Raw genomic sequence first — 15,099 nt, 5'->3', positions numbered from 1 at the left:
AATATAAGCTTCAAATGGCCTGGAACTCGTCTTTTATGGCCTCTGCCAGATTAAACATTTAGAACATCATATGCCCAGCTTCAAAAACAATTGCACAGCCTTCCAACCAAGCAACATATTGATTTTAATCTGGGCGTTGCACACATTTTCAGGTCTTAGGGCTTCAGACTGCAGTGGCTCATGGGCCTTGCCCCTCCCCACTCCTATTCTTTCCTTGGGGCAGGAAGAGCCTAGAGATCATAAGATTGGAAATATAGGCCTCATCCATTGCACCATGTTTTCTCTTTTGGAATTGAGAACATTTGAGTGTCTGTTCCAAAATGACTATGAAGCAGAAAAGCAGCAAGGTGACTTACCCCTCCCTGCCTTAGTCCAGCCTTACCACAGATGGCGCATGACTCTGGACAAGTCACTTCACCCCTAACCCTCAGGCTTCTTGCCAGTAAAGGGGACATTTCACTCACAAAGCAGAGTTAAGATTAATGATCAAGTGCTACAAGATTCCTCAGGAAAAATTTGGTGAAAAAGTGGACTACGCTATAAAATATATGCTTTTTTACTGAGTGACTAATCATAGTGGACTATTTTAATGCCCAGGAAGGTTTTTTTCTTACCCCAGAGAGGCATTGATTTAACAACCACTGCATGGAGTCCATAAGAACTGTATATTTTGCATTTTGGTAACGATAACAGTATGCTATGTACAGGGCTGATGGTGCGTAGCTGGATTAATTAGCCACTTCCAGGGACTCAGTCATTAACGCCAGACCCCAGCTCAGTTTTCACTAGTTCATCCAACATACATTTGCAGAGTTCTCACCTCACTAGGTGCTGTTACCTAACTGTGAATGTTTGCTTTTAAGGGACTCACATTTCGGTTGGAAGAGACACATGTAATGGTAATTTCAATGCACCGCTCTGGTGGCTGTTCCCAGAGAAACATCTGCCAAAGCTGGACAAGGGTCCCCTCTTTTTTCCACTGTCGCATGGGGAATCACAGCAGTAGAGCTGCTAGGAACGGAAACTTAAGTACAATGGTTTAACCACGTTATTGGATCGATTTGTGACTTAGATCGGGGCTGGGGCCAAGGAGTTCCAGCTGTCACGTCAACAGGCCAGCAGAAAGAAGAGAAAGGATGAAGGGACAAAAGTTGTTTACTCTCAGCTGAGTCAGCCCTTTTTCAAGTGGTTTCCTGGAAGCCTTGGCCCCTTACCTCTTTGAGTCTGTTCGCTGGGCACTTTGCTGTCCTCTACAGAGGAGCGAGGGATAGTGGTTGCTGCATAGACAACCATTGGTTACTGCAACATCCACCAATTGAATGCTAGTTTTTTCCCATCACCTCCAGATTTCTTACATCTGTTTAAAAATAAAGATGGATGAGAGAGATGTCACACTGAGCCAATGACAAAGTTTTGTGGTACTATGGCTTTCAATGGCTTGATTAATGTTGATTTGTATTCCTGATGTGATGAGTGGGGACTCATCACACAGACTGATGGATGGAGATGAGATGAAGTGGCAGGGCTGATGGGGGCTGACTCAGAAAGAAGTGGTGTCCTTGGGGGAGATGTTGTGAAAGAAGCACGTGTAAAACTGTGTCTCCTGCAGTCAAGGAGCCACTTTCTGTATGAGGCAGAAATGGGGGAAGCTAGAGAGACTACCAAGAGGTAGTTGGTATTCAGGACCATTTCTTTGGCTAAAATGTCCTGAGCTGAACCTATAGCAGTAGTCAAAGGAGTTTTGCTACTTCAGCAAACTGCCTGAGGAGCCCCAAACCACCGGAAAGAGTTTTAGCTCTTAGAAATGTTCCTGGAATTACGCTATCACCCTCTTATCTTCCTAAATTGACCTGTCATGATGGTATGAAGCAATTGTGTCTTTCAGATCAGAAAAACTTTATGCTTAAAAACACTTCTAACTCTGGTTGCAGGGAAATTAAATTAGAATAATGAATAGGGTATGATAAGTGAAAATCTAACTTTGCCTGCTTTTAGAGAAATAGCTGAGTGTCAGCCAAAAATGAATGTTTCAGTACCTTGGAGAGTGTGATAAATAATAGATAACAATAACTCACTCTGTGGAGAGAGTCTCAGAGGTAGGGGAAGACACAGTGGGGGCTGCTGCAGCGTTCACCCTCGCCCCTCCCATTGTGCTCACACAAAGCTGTCGGCCACACAGCCACTGTGGAAGTCCACACATCCAACTGCCTGTCCTCTGTCCTTGCTGGGACACCCCAAACTCAGCAAGTCTGAAACTGACTGTCATCCCTCCCCTACACGCTGGGTGGCATTCTTGGCTCTACCCTGTACATTCTATTCTGATCAATCACCAAGTCCCACTAATTCAAATGCCAGAATTTCTCTCAGCCATTTTCTCCTTTCTACCCTTGGTGTTGTACAATGGCCTAGTTCAGACTTGCCTTTTTCCTCTTCTACCACCAGCCTTCCAGTGGACACTTCTCCCCTCAAGTCTTCCCCCTCAACTTTGTCTTTATGTGCATGTGATGTTCCCACTCTCTGCATAAGATTCTTCAGTGGCTCCCTTTTCCCTGCATGATCACTCCCTAAGCATGGCTTATTCCAGTAATCCGTCAGAGAGGTAGTGGAGTGTGGCAGTTATGAGTATATCTGGAGCCAGCCTGCCACTTGCTGTATGACTCGGTGCAGGTACTTATACTGCCCATGACTTGGTTTTCTCATCTGAAATGGGGATGATCATCTTACCTCATTAGGCTGATATGAGAATTGAGTAAATTAAAAAAAAAAAAATATATATATATATATATAGAGAGAGAGAGAGAGAGAGAAATAGTGCTGGCCACATAGTAAGCACTGTATAAGCATTTGCTGTTGTGACTCCTTTCCCATACACTATGCTCCACATCTCCTTATGCTTTCCTCCTCACAATGTGGTTTCCTCTCTCAGTAAGGCTCTCCCTTATTTTTATTCAGCTAGCCTTTGTCCACATTGATCTCTTTGCCTTGGAAGTTATCCTGCACCTGGCTGACTCCCTCTCATCTGCTGTGAGTCTAGGAATTGCCTTCCAACCTCCCGCAATACCTCAGGCACAGACTTGTCTTCACATTTCACCTCTGTCTATTGGTTGCTAGTTTATATCCCCCAGTAGTTTATGGAAAGGAGGGATTGCATCTTATTATTATTTTTTATTTCCTGCCCCTAGCTCAGTGATTGATATTTAAAAGAAATGCAGTAAAGGTTTGTGGACTGGAAGATATTATAGTACTCATAAAAACCACACTGTCAGAGCTATCTTTCTAAACATAGACCTGATGACATCTTTTCTCTACTGAGATGTTTATTCTGAAACAATGAGGACTATATTCAGAATAAACCACAAAACTGGAAGCCCACTTCCTTTCAGGACCAGGGAGAGCCTAGCTGAGGAGATCTTTAACCTAGGTGACCTAAGGCAGTAGCCTGAGGGAGAACAGAAATCGGGAGATAGGGAAGCTAAGTCCCAACTGGGTGACCATCATGCTTTGTTAGCTACTTCTTGAGGGAACAACTGTCTTAGCTCTTCTTGTGACAAGCTAATTCTGTCTGTTCAATCCCATCTGCTTGTTGAGAACCTCCTGGTGGAACATCAGAATCTTCCTCACCCCCTTCAGTGACCTAAGGGGGGAATCTATCAGTCATGTCCCCAGGAGGTCATTAAACAGCTGCCAGGGCAAGACCCATTGTAGGGCAGTGACACCCAGCCCTTGGCAACATCCAAACCTCACTGTATGCAGTCTATACCCCTAATAACTGAACCAGAGTGCCTGGTTGTGGGATCTGGGTGTCAGTAACATGTAAAATTCTCCAGGTGACTCCAGTGTGCAACGAGGAGGAGAACAGCTACTGCAGGAGTAAGGGTGACACAACGCTGGGTTGGAAGAAAGAATTAAACTCATCACCTGTCCTTTTTTTTTCTGGGCTAGATGTGCTTCCTTTTTAAATAATATTTATAGATAAAGCCACTTTCCCAAATATAGTCTGTACTAGGCAAATTTTTGTTTGCTCTCTAGCTTTTATTCATCTCTTTGGCTTGCATGTTTTCGAGGTAGCTTGGGCTAGCCATTACTGCTGTGACCTGGGGCAGGAGTTCCAGCTCACATGGTGGAGTGGGCAGGTCCTCAGTTACAAGCAACAAAAATCTATTTTTTTTGTTAATAGAAAGGAAAGTTAAGTAGAAAACAGACTTTTATAACATGAAAACACATAAATATATAACATAAAATTTTCAATTTTAACTATTTTTGAATTTATAATTCAGTGGCATTAACTATATTCACAATGTGCCACCATCACCACTATTTTCAGAACTTTTTCTTCAAGCTGTGAAGAAACTCTGTCTCCATTAAGCAATAAATCTCTATTTTTCCTCTTCCCCTAGCCCTTAGTAACTTGAATACTACTTTCTGTCTCTATGAGTTTGCTTATTCTGGATGTCTCCTGTAAGGGGAATTATGAAATATTTGTGGGGTGTTTTTGGTCTGCCTTACTTCACTTAGCATACTGTCTTCAACGTTTATCCATGTCATAGTATGTGTCAGTATTTCTTTCCTTTCAATGGTCGAATAATGTTTCATTGAATGGTATATCACTTTTTTAATACAAAAAATGAATTTTTAAAGGATATTGAGTAGGTTCTGTAGAAGAAAGCCTGGAGCCTGTGTAGCCCATGTGGGGCTTCAGGTTCTGTAGGAGCTTTGGCTCCGAATAAACGCCTGGGTGCTGAACCAAAGCTGCCTCTCTAACGTGTGGTCTCAGATAGAATACTCTGAGCCAGCCCCACATCTGTAAAATAGGGATAAAGCTCCTTGTTTAATCATTTGAGATAATCCATGTAAATTACTCAGCATAAATTGTGACACAAATAAAAGTGCTCATGAATGTTACCTATTATTATGGCTTGTAAAATTATTGTTTATGTTTCTTCCTAATACAAAACCAGACAGGTAGAACTTCTTCTAAAACATCTCCTCCTAAGGCAAGAAATAACACCAAGTTACCTTTTGGTACATGATTTAATTGCTTTGGGAGTGGGGGTGGTACTTAGAACCTCTGTGGAAAGGAAGAAGGCTCCTCTTCTGACTAAGAGGGACAGACACTACCCTGGGCCATCCAGCCTGATGCCTTCTTTTGAGGGGGCAGCTTTAGGGCTTTCCTTTCAAAATACAAGCCCACCCCATGGAAGCACAAAAGGGCCAGGTGGGCGGAGGAGATGTCTGATGAAAGGAAATAAGACACAGCTCCTTTGGACCTGAAGTCCTGTTGACTCTAACCAGACTTCCCTGCAACGAGAACTGGTTAGAGACTGGAAGGATGTTGTGGTCGTTTGGAAGTAGATGGACCTGGTTTCAAACTCCAGCTCTGTTGTTCACAGGTCAAGTTTCCCATCTGATAGGGCTCAAAGGGGTCACCTCTGGGGGGTGCACAGGATGCGTAGCACCCAGGAGATCCACTGCACAAGGGCGCCATGGCCAGAAGTGCCAGCATGGAGCCCCCAGAAGAAGCCAGATATCAGGCCGAGGTGTCTTGTTGCTCATCAGTCTTTCACTCCCTCTGGTCTCTCTGCATAGTCGGCTCGGACATGTTGGCAGTGGGGAGCCTTTGCTGTGGTCTTTTGTCTTCAGTAAGGAGGGAGCACAACAAGCTTCCATCCATCGCTGGTTGAGATCCAGTAATTCTGGGTAAGTCCTTGAGCCAGCTTGAGCAACCTTGTAATGTAGCTCTGCCCTCTGATTCCTAAAAGTGTTTTATTTAGTTGTAACATTGCTGTCGTTGTGTTTTTGGTATAAACCTTATTAAAACAAAATAATCTTCACCCACAATTCAGAAATCAAACTTGTATGCTGTGTTTTGACATTGCTCTTGCCACTGGCTAGCAAGGCCCTGTGAGTGCTGGCAGTCCACTTGCAGGTGTCTCCTGAGACCCGTCACCGGCACTCCTAACAGAGGTGTACAGGGCTGTGTTGTAATAATGGCTATAGTAATAACGATCTCTCCCACAGTACGGATTAGTTAACTCCATCACTTAATTAATTCTTTTCAAAAACCCTTCGTGGTTAGCATGTGATGGAAGAATGGCCTCTTTTCTCACAGATGTGGAAACTGGAACTCAGACATCGATTACTAACAAATAGTCTATCTGGGGTCAGTATACACACTTCTGACCTCTGGTCCAGTGGTCAATTTATTTCCCTCAATAAAGGTGGGCAATGTGGGAACTCCAAGTTTTATTGACTTGGGGGTTTGTGATATGGTTCCAGGGAGGTCACCTGACCTCCCTCTGCCTAAAAGAGGGGCAAATCTGTGATCTTTCTCTTTCTCTCCAAATTTCCAAAAAGGAAGCACCTCTCAGCCTGAGCAGCAGCCTGAGCCTATTTTGTAGGCAGTAAGGTATACAGGTGGCTCATTGCCTGTGCCCCGGGGCAGCAGCAAATTGATATTTGCTGATCTCCAAGCCTCTGGCAGAGATGGGGAGGGAGGGCTGGGACTGTGACATTTCTTTAAATAACCACACCTGGTTCTAAGAGCAGAAGTTTTGGCATGTCCCTGTAGCCTCATCAATTACCATCAACCTTTGCAAAGGAAGCCCCAGGAGAGAAAATCTCTTCACACTCTTAAGATTATTTATAGGCACCCCATCCTGTCCATACTCTGGGGGGGCATATGGTTTCTTCTGCAGCAGCCTCCTTCCAGATGTGTTTATATTCTTCCAGGCCCAGCAGAATGCATCCTTCAGCCCCTCTGCTACATGGAGCAGAGGGGATGCTCAGCACTGGAACATAATGAAGATGTGGAAGGGGAGACATGGGCAGGATGCCTGAATCCCTCAGTTAGAGTCATGTATCTCCCAGTGAACACTGATTGAATAGCCATTTTGCTGCTGAGGAGGCAATTCAGTGTGCTGGTTAAATAAACATGCTTTGCAAGCAGATAGACCTGGATTTGAATGCCAGCTCTGCCATTTACAAGCTGTGTGGCTTTCATTAAGTTACTTAAAGCTTCTGCCTCCATTCCCTCATCTGTAAAATGGGATAATAATACCTTCTCTCAGAGTCATTGTGAGGCTTGAATGCAATGCCTGACATGGCAGGTGATAGGTAGGTATATGGTGCCTATTTTTTAAAAAAAATTAAATATAGAATACTTCATGAATTTTTATGTCATCTTTGCCCAGGGCCATGCTAATCTTCTTTGTATCATTCCATTTTAGGATATGTGCTACAGAAGCAAGCACTGCTGCCTTGCCTATTCTTATAAGACATTGCTAGTTTCTCTCTCCCCCACCCCCCCAACTCTCTATGTACAGAAACCCATGGATAGGACAGGTCAGAGGGTACTTCTTGGTGGGAGAGGTGATTGAGCTGACTGAGTGCTTGAAATATGTTGCTGCATCTGCCAGCAGGGCGCCCACCGCCTGATTGTGGGTTGGCAGAATGCCCTAGACCAGATTTGAGGAAAAGCTGTTTTAGGCTGGGAAAGTGGCCTGGGCTGCCAGTGTCCAGCAGGAAGGCTTGGCAGCCTCTCCAGATGGAGAGGTCTGTCGGCATGCCACCCTGAGTGGAGCATTTGTATTAACGACTAATCTAGCCCCAGCAAAAGTGAGGCTGCCTAAAATGACAAAAAGAAAAGATACATTTTGGGTGAGTTATCTGCAGTTAATGGGTTTTCTACTCAGTGCTCAAATTTCCACAGCTGTTTCTGAAACTTTTTTTCAGTTGAATTGAAATAAGATTCACACATAGCAAGTGGTTGGTATTTCTCATAGTCTCTTCAATTGATAGATTCCCTGGCTCTCTTTTTATCCCCTTGCAATTCATTTGCTGAAGAGACCAGGTTATTCCCCACTTTGCAGATAGGATTGCATTCCTGTGGTTCCCTTGCTGAGCCATAAAACCTAAGGAAATCTTGCCATTTGTGACAACATGAATGGACCTTGAGGACATTATGCTAAGTGACATAAGTCAGGCAGGGCATGATAAATACTGAATGATTCCACTTGTATATGGAATCTAAAACCACCAACCAACCAAACAAAAACTCTGAGTTCTTAAATACAGAGAACAGATTGGTGGCAGGGGCCAAAATGAGTGAAGGTGGTTAAAAAGTACAAACTCCAGTTAAAAAATAAATAAGTCCTAGGAGTGTAATGTATAGCATGATAACTATAGTTATAAAGCTGTATTGTATATTTGGAAGTTGCTAAGAGAGATCTTAAAAGTTATCATCACAAGAAAAAAATTGTAACTATGTAGGGTGACGTATGTTAACTAGACTTACTGCAACAATAGTTTCACAATATATGAAGATATCAAATAATTTTGTCATACGCTAATATAATACTCCATGTCAATTATATCGCGATTAAATTTTTTTAAAAAATAAGGAAACAATTATTTTTCCAAAGTGTTATACCATTAACAATCCACCAAGGATATATGAATGTTCCAATTGCTCTGTATCCTCATCGACAAACAGCACCATCAGTCTTCTAGTCATTCCCACAGTCTCAGGTACTGGAAGTCCAAGATCACGGTGTCGGTGGGTTTAGTTTCCTCTTGGCTTGCAGATGGCTGCCTTCATGTTGTATCTTCACACTGAGTCTTCACATCGCCTTTCCTCTGTGTGTGGGCATCCTTGGTGCCTTTTTGTGTGCCCAAATTTCCTCTTTATATAAGAATACCAGTCATATTGGATTAGGGCTTACCCCCAGAGCTTTATTTTAACTGAATCACCTCTTTAAAGGCCCTGCCTCCAGATAGGTCACTTCTAAGGTGCTGGGCCTTAAGGCTTCAACATATGATCCTTTGGGGGGGGGACACAATTCAGCCTATAACAGGGCTGTATTGGGTCTATAAATCAGTGTTGAGATGATTGACCTCTTAACAATATCGAGCCTTCCAGTCCAAGAGTGTGTTGTGTCTCTCCACATATCTAAGTCTGTCATTTCCCAGAGATGTTTTATAGTGTTCGGTGTGGAGAGCTTGCATATATTTTGTTACATTTACTCCTAGATATATTTTGGGTTTTTAATGCTATTGTAAATGCTACTTTTCAATTTTCCAATTGTTTATGGCTAGGGTATAGAAATGCAGTTATTTTTGTTTGTTATATCCTGAAATCTTGTTAAATTCCTGTATTTACTAGTCCCTTTGTGATCTTTATACCTTTTTTCTTGCCTTTTTTTTGCATTGGCCAGGACCTTCAGTGTAATGCAGAACAGAAGTGGTAAGAGTAGACAGCCTTGACTTATTCCTGGTCTTGGAGGAAAGTATTACAGGTGTTACCATTAAGACTGAGGTTAATTTTAGATTTTCCACAGATACCCTTTAACAATTTGGTAGCTATGAAAATGTATCTTTCAGATTTCCCAGTGTGGGAAGATTAAAGACCAAGAGCCCAACAGCTGCATTCTGAAATCCATCATTTTGTTTGTGCTGAGGCCACACTTCCCACACATTCCTCCTAGCCAATGTCTAGGAGATGTGGCCTTCCTCTCTGGTGGGCGACTTTGGCTTGCAGACTCCCTGATGGCTTTACCTAACTCTTAAAAGCTGCACTGGAGTTTCAGAGGCTTCTACATCACCTGCCCTCTAATCTCCTTCTGCTTCACTTGGGGTCAGATTTGCACCATGATCTGATAAGTCTATAATTCTCTTCTAGGCCTTTTTCTCATTCCCTCTCACAAGCATTTCCTCTAATAAATTTCTTGCATGTCTAATCTTGTCTTGTAATGTGCTTTCCAGAAGACCTGTACTAACCCAGAGATTAAGGAATTCTTGTTCTATTCCTTGTTTGCTAAGAGAATTGTTTTTTTTTTTTACTCAATCATGAATATGTATTGAACTTTGTGAAAGGATTTTTCTGCATTTACTGAAACAATCATATAATTTCTCTTTTTTTTGTTAACATAGTAATATGAATTACTTTTTGAAAGTTAAGCCAACCTTGCATTCCTGAGATAAATTTTAGTTGTCAGGAAGTTATATTGTTTTTATATGTTGTTGTATCTTAGTTGCATATTTCCAAGGCTTTTATATCTTTATTAATGGAGATATTAATCTGTAATGTCTAGTGTCTTTGTAAGGTTTTGGTATCAACATTATTCTACTTTTTAAGAGTTTTAGTAAGATTGACATTATTTCTTTGAAATGTTTTGATAGATTTCACCAGGGCAGCCATCTGTGCCTGGAGTTTTCTTTCTTCTTTGCATTTTTAGTCTTTACTTCTGGCATGCTTCATTGTCTGTGGGGACATTATTCTGCTCAATTTTTTTTTCTTAAAATAACTTTGTGTGGGATTGAAACACAATCCATTTTTGTTGTTTATACTTAAAGGGCATGAGTTATTTTATTCACTTTGGTAAGGAGAGTGGGCTGGAATTGTTTTTCTAGCTCTTTAGTTCTGGAGTTCACTATTTTGTTGTTATTACCAAGTGTTCAAACATATAGCTTACATATTCTAACATCTGCTGCCTCAGTTAACCTTCCCCAGTTTTCTTTCTTTCTTTTCTTTTTCTTCTTCTTTTTTTTTTTTTTTTTCGCTCTCAGCTGAGGACATGCTAATTGATTTTAGAAAGAGAGGGAGGGAAGGAGAGAACAAGAGAGAGAAACATCAATTAGTGCCTCGCATGTGCACCCTGATTAGGGACCTAACCCACAACCCAGGCATGTGCCCTGACTGAGAATCAAATCTGCAACATTTCGGTTTATGGGATGAAGCTCCAACCAACTGAGCCACACTGATCAGGGAAACCTCCTCCAGTTTTATCAGGAACTTTTCTTCCCTTTTTCCCTAGTGACTTGTCCTATGTAAATTAGATTCTACCCCGAATAGTTTCTCTCTAACACAGGACTTTGTCCTGGAAGGGAGCTCTTGTAAGTTCTAAGGGTTCACAGAACCCAGACAGCTTCAGTATCCTCTGATCTTGTGGTCATAGACTGAAGCCTGTAAGGCTGTGGCTGTTTTTCTCAAAATTGTGTTTCCCTTCCCTAAGGCATATCTGTTGGCAATTTGGGGTTACCTGGCTATCAAGTTCAACATAAATCCCGTGTCTTCTTTGCTTTCCCTACACACTTGTTGACGTCACATGGTCTGGGTGATATTTGTGGGTTTTTCTCAACTGTTCACATTTTGGGGCTGATAGGGATTCTTGTTTTGCTGTCAATGTTGTCTGCAGGATTTTGATGTTGCTATCTTAGGCTGTTTTTTTTTGCAGAGTGGTTCAAAAAGATAAAAAATTATGCCACTATGGCTGACACCTTCCTAGAGTCCCTGAATGTATCTGGAAATTTTGTGGTGAAGGTGCGTGTAGAGATAGCCAATTACATGCCCACCTTAGGAGTTTAGGCGATATGTACAAGCGACCAAGAGTCCTATTTGATCTTGAAAGTGTTAAAACTCTTGTGAGAAACCTTCGGAGTTGATGGTGGTACATCCAGACACTAACAATAACACTTGTGAAATAAAAGTGGGAAATAAAGCAAGATGCTTCTCATTGAGTTCTTCTTGGTACTGGGCATTGTATGAAGTCTTTTGGATGAATTTTCTTAATTAGGTTTCTCAACCACCCTATAAAGCAGGTGCTACTATCACCCCCTACTTTTATCACTTTTATTATAAGGCAGGCAATGTTGCTTTTACTTTACAGTGTTGAAAATGACGGGTAGAGTGGTTGGTAACTTTTCCACAGTCAAGCAAATCCCTCGGACTTCAAGCTGGTGCTTGTAGCCATTCTACCATACCCACCTCCTGTCTTTGTGCATATACACCAGTGGACAAAGGGCTCAGAGAGTCAGGGAACCACTCTTATGTGGGCACCTGGACTCTTGCCTGAGTTGTGGGGATGGCACCATGGGCCTAGTCTTAATGACTTATCTGGAGGATACAATGCAACTCTCTACCCAACAAAAAGAAACACTTTTGAAATAGTATCATAAGAAGTGGCAACTCAATAGTCCAATGGGAGGAAGAGAGGGCCCTCCCCAATCAGGCAGGGCAGCCAAGGTGGACGTTCAATAATGACAAGGCCAGTAGTAGAAGCTTCAGTGGAGGTCACCAAGTGACAGATCAGCCTGGGCGCAAGTATCAGGAAAGCTTTCCTGGCTCTGATGAGCCAGACCCCCATGCTGGCAATGCTACTGAAGTTCACATCCTGGCTCTGTCGCTTCCTAGCTGTGGGACCTTCAGCAAGATCCTTGACTTCTTTTTGCCTCCATTTTCTGAGTTGTGAAATGAGACAATAGTAACACCTGCTTCGTTGTGTTGTTGGGGTTAAATGAGTCAATACATGTAAAACACTTAGAATAATTCCTCCTGCCCTGTCTCTATGTATGTTCCTTCCAATTATAATTCATCCTTATTCTTTGCAGACTCTGTTTGCAAATTTGCCTGTTGGCTAAAATATATTTTAACCCCAACATCAATACTCATGGTGCTTCCATGTCATTGGTGGAGAAGAGTTTAAGTCACTCGATGTGTGTGTTCGGGCTGAGGTTGAATTAAGCTGATGCTCTGCCTTCTTATTTTAGCTCTCATACTGTAAATGAGAGCCTTTCTACAGTCTAGTTAGTGCCACATTTTCTTTTGCATTTTGTGCTCTTTGACAGTGGTTTCATTGTCTAAAATGCCCCCAGTATAGTGCTAGCTACTGTTCCTAAGCACAAAAAGGCTGTGATGTGTGTGCCTTACAGAGAAAATATGCAGGAAAGGCAACACCACACATACCCACCACCACTCCATGTTGCAGGCTCACACAGCCAGAACACAGCAAAGTTACAATAGCTCTGCGGCATCCTGGCAAGCTGGCACCATACCACCATGACACAACTGCAACAGCACGTGACCAGAACATTATACCCTGACGAGACTGAACTTGGCACCAACAAAACTCCAGTCTGTGATATTATAACCAGGCTTCACCTCAGACCACCACCATGCTCCGATGCTGAGGTTATAATGTGACAGGCTCAGAGCACCACTACACCCGTATCATGATATTGCCACCATCTTGCAAAGCTCTAGCCCCATATTACCCATTTTGACCAATTTCCTTAGTGGAGTCTCATCAGCTCAGAGTCCAGGTATTTTGGGGGTCTTTAAGCCCGGCCCAGAAGCACCACTGACAACATCTGAAGGAGTTCCTTCAGGCCGCTCCCTCCCTTGTGCTATTGGTTGACACATCTGCCTCCTCCCCTGGATGTGAGGAGGACAAGATCATTTCTTCCTCATCTTTGTATCTCTCAACACTTAACATAGCACCTGGCTCAGAGTGAGTGGAAATGAGGAAAGGGTTGTTTGGTGAACATGGCATTGAGTTAAAGAAATCCAATGACATCGAGGAGGTAGTATGTAAATCACAGTCACAGGTCCGGAAGATCCCCTAGGCCAGAATCAGTGTTGTCCAGAGTTTACCCATCTCTGTCTTCATTTTTGCCATATGTATGTACTACTGGTTTTTAGCTCAATATCTTTTATTGCACTCATTAAAAAATGCACAAATTTCATTCTTTAAAAAGAAAACAAAAGTCCAAAGAACTGATAGCCCCCTTGACCTGTCTCCCTGTGGGAGTTATCCCAGCGTTGGCCTCTGTCCCTTGCTTGGTGTGTGAGGGCTGCATCTCAGGTGCTGCAGGTGACCAAGTGAAGCCCGAGACAACCTGTGACCCCTGAAGAATAGATGACTCTATGGACTTGGTGGGATCTGCTTCAGCCATGTGGGGGTCTTTGGGGCTGTGTGTGACTGAGGCTGGGGAAGCAGTTGCCTCGGGGAGACTAGAAGAGTTAAATCAACCTCTGGGGGCCTTCCTGGCTGGAGGGCCTTGCAATTTGCTGGTCCGGGGCTATAAACCTGGAACTATTCCTTGTTCCTAATACCACTCTAACTAACATTTATTGAGACCTTACAGTAAAGTACCCTACTTTCTCTTTTTAATTTTCATAGCAGTTGAATGAGATCAGTACTTTTCACTATCCCTAGTTTGACATTTAGAAAACGGGGGCTCAAAATGGTTGTGTTTCACAAGATCACACAGTTAGTAAGAAGTGAACCAGGGGTCACCACAAGCTGGCCTCTCTGCAGCTCTGGAATCTGGGCTTCTAACCACTGTACTACACTGCCCCTCTGTCTCCCCTATTTGTGTCCTGCTGCTCAGGAGACACAAATAGAGGTAGGATGATGTCTAGTGTGCCCTCTTTGCTTGGACGAAGCCATTCTCTGAGGGTTTGGGGAAGCTAGTTGGTGAGCCTTGGAGCATCTGGGAGCTGGTGGTCAGCTGAGTTGTATGGTGCTATTTTTTAACATGTCTGGGGCCCCAGCCAGAACTGTACCTTGAGGAGCTAGAGACACAGTGGGGTGTACTTGCAGGCATATATAATGAATAACATGAGAAGGTAGGATGTGACTAATTCTATCTCTCACCAGCACTTGCTTGATTAAATGACACTTCCAGAGATGTGCAGTAGTAATTGCTTATTCTCTGTCATGTCCCCCTTTTCTCCCACTAATTCGTTTCTGAAATCCACCTAAAATTCAAGGCTTGCCGTGGGAGATTATTTCTCAATCTACAATCCTTTTCATCATATTGAGTTGCTGGGGCCTTTGTCCTAGTTTGCTCCTGGATGTGGGAGTCCCTGCTGGGAACCACCCTGCCTAGTATCAGAAGCTGTAACACCCACCTAGGCTAAGGCTAAGGGAACGCCCTTGGAACCGTAAGCCAGCAAGGAGACAAAAGCTTATCTCCCTGGCAGGAGCGCTGCTTCTGCTGCTTCATTCATAATTGAACCCCAAAGCTTGGTTGGTTAGCCAAAGATGGGTAAGATTCCCCAAGGGGGGAATGATCTAAGACAGGCACGATCACGTGGGAGGCCCCCAAAAGAAGGACTTTGGGGGCTACAGCAAAAGGGGGTGATGGACCCTCGCTTCTCGGCTTTGACATAGCCTGAATTCTCATCATCTGGGAGAAAAATCTCCTTATCTCTTGGTTGCCTTAGTTCCCTTGCTCCACCTAAGCCTGAAACAATGACAGGGTGGTGCGGCTCTGTGCTGAAAAGGGCGGATACCCTGGGTGATCAGGCCTAAGAAAGAA

General features: G+C 43.2%; 1 non-coding gene across 1 annotated transcript; it reads right to left on the bottom strand.

The window, feature by feature from the left end:
- Positions 1-7,145: 7,145 nt before the first annotated feature.
- Positions 7,146-7,250, bottom strand: LOC114501096. Its single transcript, XR_003684869.1, has one exon. It is a non-coding gene; the product is annotated as a U6 spliceosomal RNA (small nuclear RNA).
- Between the last annotated feature and the right edge of the window lie 7,849 nt (positions 7,251-15,099).

The sequence above is a fragment of the Phyllostomus discolor genome, chromosome 6 (genome assembly GCF_004126475.2).
Source record: "Phyllostomus discolor isolate MPI-MPIP mPhyDis1 chromosome 6, mPhyDis1.pri.v3, whole genome shotgun sequence".
Taxonomy (NCBI): domain Eukaryota; kingdom Metazoa; phylum Chordata; class Mammalia; order Chiroptera; family Phyllostomidae; genus Phyllostomus; species Phyllostomus discolor.
This window is presented reverse-complemented; position numbering and strand designations above follow the sequence as displayed.